This window comes from Bombina bombina, chromosome 2, assembly GCF_027579735.1.
Source record: "Bombina bombina isolate aBomBom1 chromosome 2, aBomBom1.pri, whole genome shotgun sequence".
In the NCBI taxonomy this organism is placed as follows: Eukaryota; Metazoa; Chordata; class Amphibia; order Anura; family Bombinatoridae; genus Bombina; species Bombina bombina.
The window spans coordinates 401,530,143-401,544,017 of record NC_069500.1 but is presented as its reverse complement, the minus strand read 5'-3'; positions in this window follow the sequence as shown (position 1 = coordinate 401,544,017).

Below are 13,875 nucleotides of genomic sequence, written 5' to 3'. Positions count from 1 at the left end.
GGGTGTCATTGGCATAAAAATTATATTGAAACCTGTGGGACTTTATTAAGGAGTCTAATGATGACGTGTATATTTAGAAGAGAAGGGAACCGAGGACAGAGCCTTGCGGTACCCCAACAGAAAGTGGTAACGGGGCAGAGGATGCCCCAGAAAAGGCTACACTAAAGGTACGGTTAGACAGGTAGGAAGAGAACTATTATAGAGCTGTGTTGCAGATGCCGAAGGATTGGAGGGTTTGGAGCAAAAGAGAGTGGTCAACAGTATCAAAGGCTGCAGACAGCTCACGGAGGATAAGCAGAGAGAAGTAGCCTTTAGATTTAGCTGTAAGTAGGTCTTTGCTAACCTTGACAATTGCTGTTTCTGTGAAGTAATGGGGGCGAAATCCAGATTGCAGTGGGTCAAGGAGGGAGTTTATTGTAAGGAAATGGGATAGATGTGCATATACTAGCTTTTCAAGAAGCTTTGAGGTGAGAGGGAGTAGGGAAATAGGGCTGTAGATGGATGGGGAGGTTGGATTGAGAGAGGGTTTTTTTGAGGATAGGTGTGACCAGTGCATGTTTTAGAGATGAAGGTAATATACCGGTGCTGAGGGAGAGGTTGAAAATATGTGTGAGTATAGGGTTAAGAGTAGAAGAGAGGGAGGGGAGGAGCTGTGAGGGGATGGGGTCGAGGGGAAAGGTAGTGAGGTGAAAACACAATATAAGGGCAGAAACATTTTCCTCAGGGGGGAAAAAGCTTAATTTATGGCTATGTGGGTTTTGGATGATAGTGAGCTTTTTTTAGGGGGTGGGAGATTGGTAGTATGTTGAGAGCTGATTTAGTTTATGATGGAGTCAATTTTATTATTGAAGTGGCTGGCAAAATCTTGAGCTGAGAGAGAAGTTGTATTAGGAGGTGGGGGTGAGAAGAGTATAGAAAGTGGAGAACAGACGTTTTGGGTTTGAAGAAAGAGTAGAAATAATGTTGCTTATAAAGATTAAGGGCAGAATAGTAGGAATTCTTCACTGAACTTGTAGTGAAGAAAGTCAGATGAACACCGAGATTTTCTCCAGTGTCACTCAGCAGTACAGGAACATCTGCGTAGGTACCGTGTCAGAGGATTATGCCAAGGCTGAAGATGAGTGTGTGATTTCCGAGCTATGGTTGGAGGGGCCAGATTGTCAAGGACCGATGCAAGGGTGGAATTATAGTGGCAGATAGATTGGTCAGGGCAGGAAAAGGAGAAGATGGAAGAGAAGAGAGATTTTGAGAGAGCTTGCATACTGTTGCTGATCTAATGACTTAATGCTTCTGTGAAGTTTGGTGTGAGGGGTAGAAGGAGGGAAAGTTGTAGGGAGGGATGTGAAGTTTGAGAGAGTGCATCGATAGGTAAAGATCAGGTCAAGGGAGTGGACATCTTTTTGAGTGGGAGAGTCAGTCCATTGTGACAGACCGAAAGTGGAAGTGAGTTGTAGAAGTTGTTTTGCAGAGGAGGCAGTGGGATTGTCAACAGTGAGGTTAAAGTCACCAAGAATGAGGGTAAGGGTGTCTGAGCAAAGGAAATAAGGTAACCAGGCTGCAAAGTGATCTAGAAATTGAGTTGAGGAGCCAGGGGGTGGTATATGACTGCAGCACGTATAGAGAGGGGAGAGAATAAGTGAATTATGGGTTTAGAATGAGGAACATGTGAGGGAAGAGATGGACTGTATTTGTTGGAAGGTGCAACGAGAGGAAAGTAAAATACCTACACATTCAAGAGAATACTTAGGTAGGTAGTGTGCAAGTGACTGGAGAACTATACAGGAGACATTTTGCAAGAATGCTTTTAAGGACTAGATGTTAGCACTGTTTTCACAATGTATTTCATTGTTAAAGGGACATGAAACTCAACATTTTTCTTCATAATCATGGAGTTTTCGGTTTAAACAACTTTCCAGTTTACTTCTATTATCAAATCTCTTTCATTCTCTTTGTATCATTTGTGGAAAGAGGCAGCAATACACTACTGGGAGCTAGCTGAACACATCGTTTGAGCCAATGACATGGCATATATATGTAGCCACCAATCAGCAGCTAGCTCCCAGTAGTGTATTACTGCTCCTGAGCCCACATATGTATGCTTTTTAACAAATGATAACAAGATAACAAAGTCTGACCTCTGGTTAATTGTGCTTATCCCAAAGTAAAAACACACGCTCATGGTCGCATTAACCAGCTACTTATAATGGCTGATTATTAAACGTTGCACCCATTAAGATAACAACTCACTTGTAATCTAGACCTAAATTTGTTAAAAAATCTGTAGTAATCCACTGTTCAATATCTTGCCTATTTTAGCATCGACAGACAGATATCTGTATCTTGGTTATAATGTGCTTAAGTAAATAGATTTAACTTTTGGTACATGAAATGAATATTCAGAGCTGATGACTGTATGAATTGAAGCTGGTAAACTGGCAAAAGGACACTCAACTCAAAGATTTCCTTGTAGAATGGAAACATATCCACGTTTGTATTATAATTGAGGATTGAAGGATGGCAAATGAAGGGTTAAAGAGATATCATACCCCAAATTTTTCTTTCATGATTCATATAGAGTTTGTGATTTTAAACAACTTTGTAATGTACTTCTATTATCTAATTTTCTTCGTTCTCTTGGTATATTTTCTGGAGCTCTATATGGCAGCAGTTTTGCAATAATGTTATCAATTTTCAAGAGCACTAGATGGCAGCACTATTTCCTGACAGGTTACCTAGGTATCTCTTCAACACAGAATATAAAGGGAACAAAGCAAATTTGATAAAAGAAGTAAATTGGAAACTTTTTTTTTTTTTAAATGGAATGGTCTGTCTGAATCACAAAATAAAATGTTTGGGTTTCATATCCCTTTAAAGAAGAGAAGCTCAGCTTTGGATCTTTTGAGCATCAAACAATTGGAGGACATCACAGAATGAGATTTTAGATTGGCAGCTGGTGACACATGTAAGTAAAAAGGAGACGTCTGATACATAGAGGTATGTTTTGGTTCCATCTGCATACAGGGGATATTAAAAGCCTTTGGCATCTATTTATCAAGCCGTCAACCGTAAATATGCCGGAATTCCACAGCGTATTTGTGGCGACCCTGATTCCCCTTAGTTATCAAACCCTACAGACCGGCAAAAGTAGAATTTTGTGACGTAACATACGATCCGCCGGACTCAGTCCAACACAGATTGATGCTTACGTCATTACAGATGTTCCGAATGCAAATTCTGCACAATCTGACTACTTTTGCTAGTTAACAAACTACTACCAGGTATGCTCGCCACTATTCCGGCCCAGCGTACCTGGTTTTCAATCCGCCACCCTGGATTATGTAAATTGTACCTTACGTGTAAATTCACATTAAAAAACATGCTGCAAATATTAATAATATTAGCGTAATCTTTTGTTCTCCTCCTATTGTCTCACAGTTTTTGGATGACGTCACTTAAAGGTACCTTCATTCAGCTTTAGTCATTCCCAGAAGAGGATGCTCTGCGTCGGATGTCTTGAAGATGGACCCGCTCCGCGCCGGATGGATGAAGATAGAAGATTCAATCTGGATGAAGACTTCTGCCTGTCTGGAGGACCACTTCTGCCCGGCTTGGATGAAGACTTCTGCCCGTCTGGAGGACCACTTCTGCCCGGCTTGGATGAAGACTTCTGCCTGTCTGGAGGGCCACTTCTGCCCGGCTTGGATGAAGACTTCTGCCCGTCTGGAGGACCTCTTCGCCCGGCTTGGATGAAGACGTCTCCCGGTAAGTCGATCTTCAGGGGATTAGTGTTAGTTTTTTTTAAGGGTGTATTGGGTGGGTTTTATTTTTAGGCTAGGGATTTGGACCGCAAAAGAGCTAACTGTCCTTTTAGGGGAATGTCCATTAAAATGCCCTTTTCAGGGCAATGGGGAGTTTAGGTTTTTTTAGTTAGGGTTTTATTTGGGGGTGGTGGGTTTTACTATTGGGGGTTGTTTGTATTTTTTTTTACAGGTAAAAGAGCTGATTACTTTGGGGCAATGCCCCGCAAAAGGACCTTTTAAGGGCTATTGGTAGTTTAGTTTAGGCTAGGGTTTTTTTTTATTTTGGGGGTCTTTTTTTAGATTAGGTATAATTAGTTTAAATATCTGTAATTTGTTTTTTATTTTCTGTAATTTAGTGGGGGGTTCTACTTTAGATAATTGTATATAATTAATTTAATTGTATTTAATTTATGTAATTTATTTAATTATACTGTAAGGTTAGGTGTTATTGTAACTTAGGTTAGATTTTATTTTACAGGTAAATTTGTATTTATTTTAGCTAGGCAGTTATTAAATAGTTAATAACTAATTAGTAACTATTCTACCTATTTAAAATAAATACAAACTTGTCTGTAAAACGTTGGGGATGTTGGGGATGGCAGATTAGGGGTTAATAAGTATAATGTAGGTGGCAGCGGTGTAGGGGGGCAGATTAGGGGTATTTAGACTCGGGGTACATGCTAGGGTGTTAGGTGTAAACATAAATTTTATTCTCCCATAGGAATCAATGGGATATCGGGCAGCAGCGAACATGAGCTTTGCTGCTTTCAGACTCCCATTGATTCCTATGGCATCCTCCGTCTCCAGGGTGGCAGATTGAAAACCATGTACTCTGGGCCGGAATAGTGCAGACCGTTCCTGGTAGAAATTTGATAACTAGCAAAAGTAGTCAGATAGTGCCGAACTTCCATTCGGAACATCTGTAGTGACGTAAGCATCGATCTGTGTCGGACTGAGACCGGCTGATCGTATGTTACGTTACAAATTTCAACTTTTGCCGGTCGGTAGGGTTTGATAACTAAGGGGAATCAGGTTCGCCACAAATACGCTGCAGAATTTGAGCGTATTTGCGGTTGACAGCTTGATAAATAGGGGCCAATGAATGAAACCTACAGAGAACTAGCAAAGAATACATATGGCAACCACATGGGGGTACCAAAAAATTCCACTAACAATGTAAAAAGGAGAATTGCAAATCAAAGAGAATGGGACCCTAGTATAAATATGAATAGAAGCACTAAACAAAAATAGAAATAGGAATATGAACAATAAAAATAATTAAAAAAAACGTACAATAATGGAAGGGGTCAAATGGACAGTAGACAGGACACAGACATCACCGAACAATATAGGTGGCTTTATAATGGAAATACCCGAGAGACAACTAGAAACCATGGTGATAGAAATCTAAATAGATCCCGTAGTGTCACAGATAGATATGATCTGAGAAATAGAACACAACCTGAAAGACACATAAAACAACAGGGAGGTCCTAAAAAAGGACAACATACTGGAATAAACCATCACCATTTATTTAGAAAGACCCAGGGAAACAATCAAGGTGAACAGAGTAGAGAGGGGACCAAACTTGGGAAATTTAGATACCCCGAGATTAGAACCCCAATGGAGATCGAGAGGCCAAAAAAGGCCAAACAGAGAGGATGTAGAGGAGGTAGTAAATTTAGAAAGAAAGAGAAAAGATCAACACTAACATGGGAAACGAAAATGTAAAAACAAAAGTTTTTAATCTTTCTAAAAAAACACGACCACCAAGGGACTTAGAAACTCTCGAAAAAGGGTTGTCCTTTGCTCCCACTCGGGGTCTGAATTCTTTTCAGTTATTTTCAGATCTGAACAAGTTTACTTGAAAATTAACTCTCAAAAGACATTTAAAAAGATTTCTAGAGATAAGAAAGAGTTGAGCGAGAACTATGTAAATGAGTTGCATGGAGAGGATTTGGATACTCTAACAATCCTTAGAGAATTGGAGGAGGAAAACAAGGGGGGAATGAATAAAGTGTCATTCAATCCTTATACTGCGCTAAAACCACCCTCAACTTATTTTCCTACACATTCCAAAGGTAGTCTAGTCACTGTATTTGCGAATCTGGTACTGGAGGATTTTACCCAAATGTGTAGTACATATAAAATAAAAAAAGATAACTTGACAATTGAAGAAAAATTGATTGAAAACCCTTGAGAAGGATATATATATAGTTATCCGTGTGGCTGATTGTCATTCAGGACAGATCAGACTACCTTCTGGAGGAACATAATCTACTCTATGAATGGACACGTTTTGCATCAAGTTTTGCAAATCTGTACATGGGGTTGTGGGAAGAGGAGGTGATCCGGAAAAATAATCCTCATATAGCGTATATTAAGAAATGGGGAAGGTACATAGATGATATCATTTTAATTTGGGAGGGCCCAGGAAGCAAATTGAATGAATTCATAGGCTCTCTTAATTCAAAGGAATTTAACCTTTCATTCTCTGAGAATAGGAAGAGGGAATAAATTGAATTCCTAATTTTGTTTCATGAGAACGATCAGATTCAGACTAGGCTACATGAAAAAGAAACTGACAGTAATGGTTACTTATATGCTACTAGCAACCATAATCCAGAATGGATTCATAATATTCCCTATGGGCAATTTCAGCGACTTAGGAGAAATTGCTCTAAGATGGAAGATTTTGAGAGGGAATCAGATCTCCTAAAAACAAATTTGTAGAGAGGGACTACCACAAAGGGGAATTGGGGGTTGCCTATAATAGAGCAACACATTTGGACAGACAACTATTACTAAAAACAGGAAAGAACAATGGTACACACAAAATAAAGAAACACAAATTAGATAAGGTTGATTTTGTCACTACATATAATGAAGAATCTAGTGACATCAAATCCATTCTGAAAAATCATTGTCACCTCTTGAGAAAAGATGATCTATTAAAAAATGCAATTCCCAAAGAACCAAGAATCATTTATAGAAAAAAAACAAAAACCTCAAAAATATTCTAGCACTGGAATAAAGCAAATCATAATATGCTTGGGAAAATGGCAATGGGATTTTTTTAAATGCAATCGGCTCAATTGTGTTAATTGTATACATCATTACAATGGTAATAAGTCTACTAGGGAGATCAAATCAAATACTACACGTAAGATCTGTAAAATTAATGTAGCTTGTAATTGCAAGACAGACCATGTGGTTTACCAAATTGAGTGTTTGTGTGGCTTCAGTATGTAGAACGTACAACAAGACCCTTAAAAAAAACAAATAAAGATTTGCCGAACATTTAACAAATATCAAAGTAGGGGAGAAATTACATAATTTATCTGCCCATTATAAGATATTTCATGATTTGGATTCAACTGGCCTAAGAACAACTAATTTGGAACATGTACATAGAAGGGAAAGAGGGGGCAACAGGGAATTACAGTTGAGAAGGAGGGAGATATATTGGATCCACACCCTGCATACAATGCTCCCATATGGTTTCAACAAAGACATTGATCTAGCTGCTTTTTGGTCGATAATTGACTCCACTTGGGATAGAAATTATACAGGACATTCTTTTTATATATAAACATAGTGGGAGATGTCAAATACTGAACAATATGGAGATGAGTCTTTATAGTGAGGCAGCTAGCTTCAAAAGACATGATTTATGCTAGCAAATTTATATTAGCTAATTTATGTTAGCTTTTGTCAAGCTTCCTATTCTTTTGATAATTTTTCCCATTGATTGATATATGAGGACTTTTTAGTTAGAGGTATTATGGAACTGAGAATTTTACAAAATGGGGATATTTTTACTAAATGAGTTTTCGTTAGATATTTTTCTTGTATAGATTGATTCACTATAGTCTTTTTTAATATGATTTTATTTTATTTTATTGAATTCTATTGCATGCAATATTCATATTTGAAATGGGGTAGAATTATATTTACTTTCATAGTTGACCCTATTAACACGCAACTGTGAGACAATAGGGGGGGGGACAAAAGATACCGCTTATACTATTAACATTTGCATAATATAAAAAGAAATTCCTGAGGAGGAAAAAACATAAGAGGATGCGCTTGGAACACAGGTTATCAAAGTAGGACCTAACACTTTATGATTGGGTTTGTACCCGTATGCATAAATAAAAAAATATAAACAGCACAGTGTTTGGTATGTGTGAAAAATTAATAATAATGACAAAAATAAATTGTGTGTAAAACAAGTGCTCAGGACAATTTGTTTATAATATTAGTGATACACTGAAATAATCAGATATCACAGATAAACAATGATATTTGTGGCAATGAGTTAAATATATAAAAAGTACTTATCAATGTCCCAAAAACTGCTGTGATGTAAAAAATAAGTGTCCAATCCTAATATGTGAACGGAGATGTGTTCAGGTGTTTGGCGTGCTCCTCTTGTGTCCCGCGGTGCGATGCGTCAGGGTGTCTAGAATGGAAGATAAACAAGGGGCGCCAACATAGTGTGAATTGTTCAAACAACAAATATAAAAGTGATGTGCAAAAAACTACTCACAAGAAAAGTGGCACCTTAAATGAATAAGGTGGGATAAAGCAGGCTGACATTCAAATTCCAGCAGTCAGTACGCTGGAGGTCTCACCCAGAGGACCTGTGGAATCCATATAGGCGTCTAGAAAGTAGCACCCACGTTTTTTAGGCCCAATGGCCGGACCAGGTGAGCTGCAAGCTGATAGGTGTTCTCCTGCTGCACTCACGCCACCGAGACTTTTCTCCAAAACTGACAGTGTCAGAGTATGAAAGGTTCCGTGGTAAAAGTCCTGTTTCAAAAACAAGTGGATCGTGGAAAGAAGCAAAAATACCGGGTCGTGGTATAAAACAAACAGTATTTATTTTGCAACGCGTTTCTCAGTCTATTCCAGACCATTTCGTCAGGCATAATCATAGTTAACAATAGAGATCTATTTAAACCCACAGTGACCCGGAATTGAAACAAAAGGTCAACTCTATTAACAATGTTGCAATTGCAAAAACATTTATCTTTTGATACATTGTATAAATTGGTTTGAACAATTGTGACCACACAGATAACACTTAAATAAAAAGTATATAAAAAATCCTATTCGCAATTACCAAATTTATCTGAAAAAAAAAAAAAAATATCTCATAGTAAACTGGACATATATTAACATGTGTGTATATGTATATCTCATCTCCTGGATGGATTCGAACCCAGGACCTAATGTGTGCTAGGCAATGGAAAAATCAAATGGCTACCTTTATGTCTTGTTTAAATTTCTTGCAAAAAGGATTAGTATTGATACAAAATATATAAATTGATCTACATGTCTCACAATGTCTAGAAGATAATCTTATTTGGTCTTTTTAATAAATGACTCTAATTTTTAAAACCAAACTAAAAGGAATTTTCTTATAAATATAAAACTAAAAAAGAAATGTTCGTGACAAATGCTTACTATAAATAAGTGACATATAAAAATTATAAAAAATAATAAAAAATATATGTCTATATATATATTTTATTTTATGGCTCCACTGGACTCAAACTTGGGACCTTCTGTATGTTAAGCAAGCATGAAATTGATAAGGCTATCTTGAATGCCTATTTTTCTTTTATATATTGGAGCAGAAATATGTTAGGAATTATGTTATTAATAATATGTATATATATATTTGGGACTCCACTGGACTCGAACTTGGGACCTTCTGTATGTTAGGCGAACATGAAATTGGTAAGGCTATCTTGAAAGTTTATGTTATATATTGGGGCAAAAATATATTTAGGAATTATGTTATTAATTGTTTCCAATCATATACAACAACCAAATAGACTAAAAAGTGTATCCAGAATGTATATAAACAATTGTAGGTGTATGTGTTGATGAATAATCAAACATTCAAAAAGATTAAATGTGCAAAATAGTGTATCGGAATAAATAATAAAAATCAGGTATGTAAAATATAATATAATATGAAACTATATAGGTGCTTGGACTATTAGGTTTAGAACCGGATAGACAAGTGCATACATATACACAACTATGTGGACATGCTCGTCATGGGCATATACACATAAATATAAGTGTATGGAAACATAACATATTCTATATGTGTCTAAATTGCATTAATGCAATATATTATTGAAGATTGACAAAGAAGAGAAAAAGAAATAAGAGAGATATAATGTAGTGGTATCGACGTATGGTAGTGTTTGTTAATGTATATAAAAAAATATAAGAAAATATGATGTACTAGACCCTAAAAGCTAAATCTCATGTTAGATACAAATGTAACCTGTATAAAAGTGATAATTTATGTGAAGGCTGCCAAATCTACATTGGCATTTAAACCTAATGGATACAAGGTTTTGAGTTTATGTATCCAATATGTTTCTAATTGCCTGAGTTTAATCAGACGATCATAATCTGTGGAAGGTGGTACATGATCAATAGGGATAATTTTATAGATATCTGAACTCCCGTCGTGTATCGTTTCACAATGGTTGGGGACACTATGGTTGGTTTTAGTTTTTTTACAATTTTTACAATTTCGATGATGTTCACCCCAACGGGTATGGAGATTTCTAATAGTGCGCCCTACATACTGGACGCCACAAATACAATTAAGGAGATACACTATATATTTAGATTCGCAATTGAGACGATGTGTGATTTGATAAGTTAAACCAGTAATATTGGATTTAAAAGATTTTTGTGAAATTGTATATTTGCACATGTTACAACCTCTTTTGCCACATTTAAATGATCAATGGGAAGCTAAAAAGTTTAAAGTTTTGGTTTGTTTATTGGACCGAAATTGGCAATGTTTTACTCTTTTACTGGGGGCTAATTGATTCCTTAAAGTGGGAGCTCGTCTATATACAATTTTGGGTTTTTCACCGACTATATCTTTAAGGAAAGGATCCTTTTGGATAATGTTCCAATGTTTATGTAGTATGTTTCGAATTTTGTAGTGGTTGTTATTGTATTGTGTAATGAAAAGTGGTTCACAAACAACGTTGTTTGTGGATTTCTTTTTGGTTTGATTGTTGGTGCTATTTTGGACTTTTTCAAAGATTAATTCTCTATCTAGATTGCGTGCTTTTTTAAGACATTGATTTAGTAGATCTATAGGATAACCTTGGTCTACAAAGCGTTGGTAAAGAACCTTGCTTTGAATGTCAAAAGATTCTAAATTGGAGCAATTCCTGTGTATTCTCTAAAATTGGCTGTATGGGATGTTTCTTTTCCACCCTATATGGTGGTTACTAGAGAAGTCTAGATAGCTGTTGCTATCGACTTTTTTGAAAAAGGTTTGAGAAATGATGTTACCTTGATTATCCCAACTTAGTAATAGATCCAAGAATTCTATTGAAGATTTTTGTATATTAGCTGTGAAGGTTAAACCCATCTGATTCTGATTTAAGTGTTCTATTAGTGTGTTAGCTAGCTCGTGGTTCCCTCTTAAAATAAAAATCAAGTCATCTATATAGCGGCCATAGTATACCAGGTTTGCCCAAAAGCTTGAGGAATAAATATATCGGTCTTCAAAGATTCCCATAAACAAATTTGCAAAGCTCGGGGCGAAGCTGGTACCTATGGCCGTCCCCTTGACCTGTAGAAAAAATCTATCTTGAAAAATTAAATAATTGTGCTTGAGGATGTATTCTATTTCTTCCAATATAAATTCTTTTTGGATGTCTGGCATATATAGGTCCTTTTCCAAAAAGATGGAAACTGCATTAATACCCATGTTATGGCAAATGTTAGAATAAAGGGAGCCAACATCACAAGTGATCCAAATTAGATCATCGTTAGTAGAAATGTTTTTAAGTTGATATAGTAAATGTGTGCTATCTCTGATATAGGAGGGTAAAGTAACAACATATTTTTGTAAAAATTGATCTAAATAAAAAGATAAATTGTATGTGAGGTTACCAATGCCTGCTATAATGGGGCGTCCAGGTGGATTAACTTGATCTTTGTGGATTTTGGGCAGGTGGTAATAGTGTGCCACACTAGGATTTGTGACTTTGAGAAATTCTTTCTCTTCTTTATTTAGAATACCTGGGGATATGCCCTTTTGTATTAGTGTACTGTACCCTTTTTGGAAAATACTTGTTGGATTGAAAGAGATTTCCCTATAGTATTCAGTGTCTGTTAAAATTCTATTGGCCTCTTTGAGATAATCTCCTAGATCTTGTAGGACAATACCACCGCCCTTATCTGCATCCTTGATTATCAGATTTTTATTGTTGGCTAGCATACGTAAAGCTGTTTGTTCGCTTTTGTGTAAATGGTACTGTTTTTTGTGATCTTTTGAAAGTTTTTCAAGATCCTCAATGACTGATCTTTGATATAATTCTATATAGTGGTTTGTTGAAAAAGATGGTGTAAATTGGGATTTTACCTTAATATCTGTATGAATATAATCATCAAATAAATGGGTAGTTAAGCTTTCTGTTTCTGCAAATATGACCTTCATATTCTTATTAGGGGTCATATTATTGACTAGTATAGTCTGTGTATTTTCAGGTTGTATATATTTTTGTTGTTTTAGTTTCTTTTGTGCAAAGAATTTCTGCAAGGATAGTTTCCTTGTAAATTTATTAACATCCACAAATAGATTATATAAGTTGTGAGGATTGGGTGGGCAGTATGAAAGGCCTTTGTGGAGTACTCTTTTCTCATTAGTTGTTAGAATGTGCGATGATAAATTGAATATACCTTGTTCTAATTTGGATAATTTTTCTTTTTTGGCTGATAAACCCCTTCCTCTAGACCCTCTTCGTCTGAAGTGTATGGTCTTTTTCGTTGTTTTTCTACACTTAGGTTGCTGTTTGGAAAGGGATGTCTGTTGTGATTTTGGCCATTCTCTAAAAAAGAAGAGGAATGTTCATATGAGGTGCCTGGTGTGTTTTCTTCATCTGGCAAAGATGCTAAAATATTGAATCTATTTGTGTGTTCTAATGGACTGTTTATCATACACAACAACCTAATAGAACACTTCTGGAGAGACCCCATGGGCATATACTCAAACCAAACAGTCCATTAGAACACACAAATAGATTCAATATTTTAGCATCTTTGCCAGATGAAGAAAGCACACCAGGCACCTCATATGAACATTCCTCTTCTTTTTTAGAGAATGGCCAAAATCACAACAGACATCCCTTTCCAAACAGCAACCTAAGTGTAGAAAAACAACGAAAAAGACTGTACACTTCAGACCAAGAGGGTCTAGAGGAAGGGGTTTATCAGCCAAAAAAGAATAATTATCCAAATTAGAACAAGGTATATTCAATTTATCATCGCACATTCTAACAACTAATGAGAAAAGAGTACTCCACAAAGGCCTTTCATACTGCCCACCCAATCCTCACAACTTATATCATCTATTTGTGGATGGTAATAAATTTACAAGGAAACTATCCTTGCAGAAATTCTTTGCACAAAAGAAACTAAAACAACAAAAATATATACAACCTGAAAATACACAGACTATACTAGTCAATAATATGACCCCTAATAAGAATATGAAGGTCATATTTGCAGAAACAGAAAGCTTAACTACCCATTTATTTGATGATTATATTCATACAGATATTAAGGTAAAATCCCAATTTACACCATCTTTTTCAACAAACCACTATATAGAATTATATCAAAGATCAGTCATTGAGGATCTTGAAAAACTTTCAAAAGATCACAAAAAACAGTACCATTTACACAAAAGCGAACAAAAAGCTTTACGTATGCTAGCCAACAATAAAAATCTGATAATCAAGGATGCAGATAAGGGCGGTGGTATTGTCCTACAAGATCTAGGAGATTATCTCAAAGAGGCCAATAGAATTTTAACAGACACTGAATACTATAGGGAAATCTCTTTCAATCCAACAAGTATTTTCCAAAAAGGGTACAGTACACTAATACAAAAGGGCATATCCCCAGGTATTCTAAATAAAAAAGAGAAAGAATTTCTCAAAGTCACAAATCCTAGTGTGGCACACTATTACCACCTGCCCAAAATCCACAAAGATCAAGTTAATCCACCTGG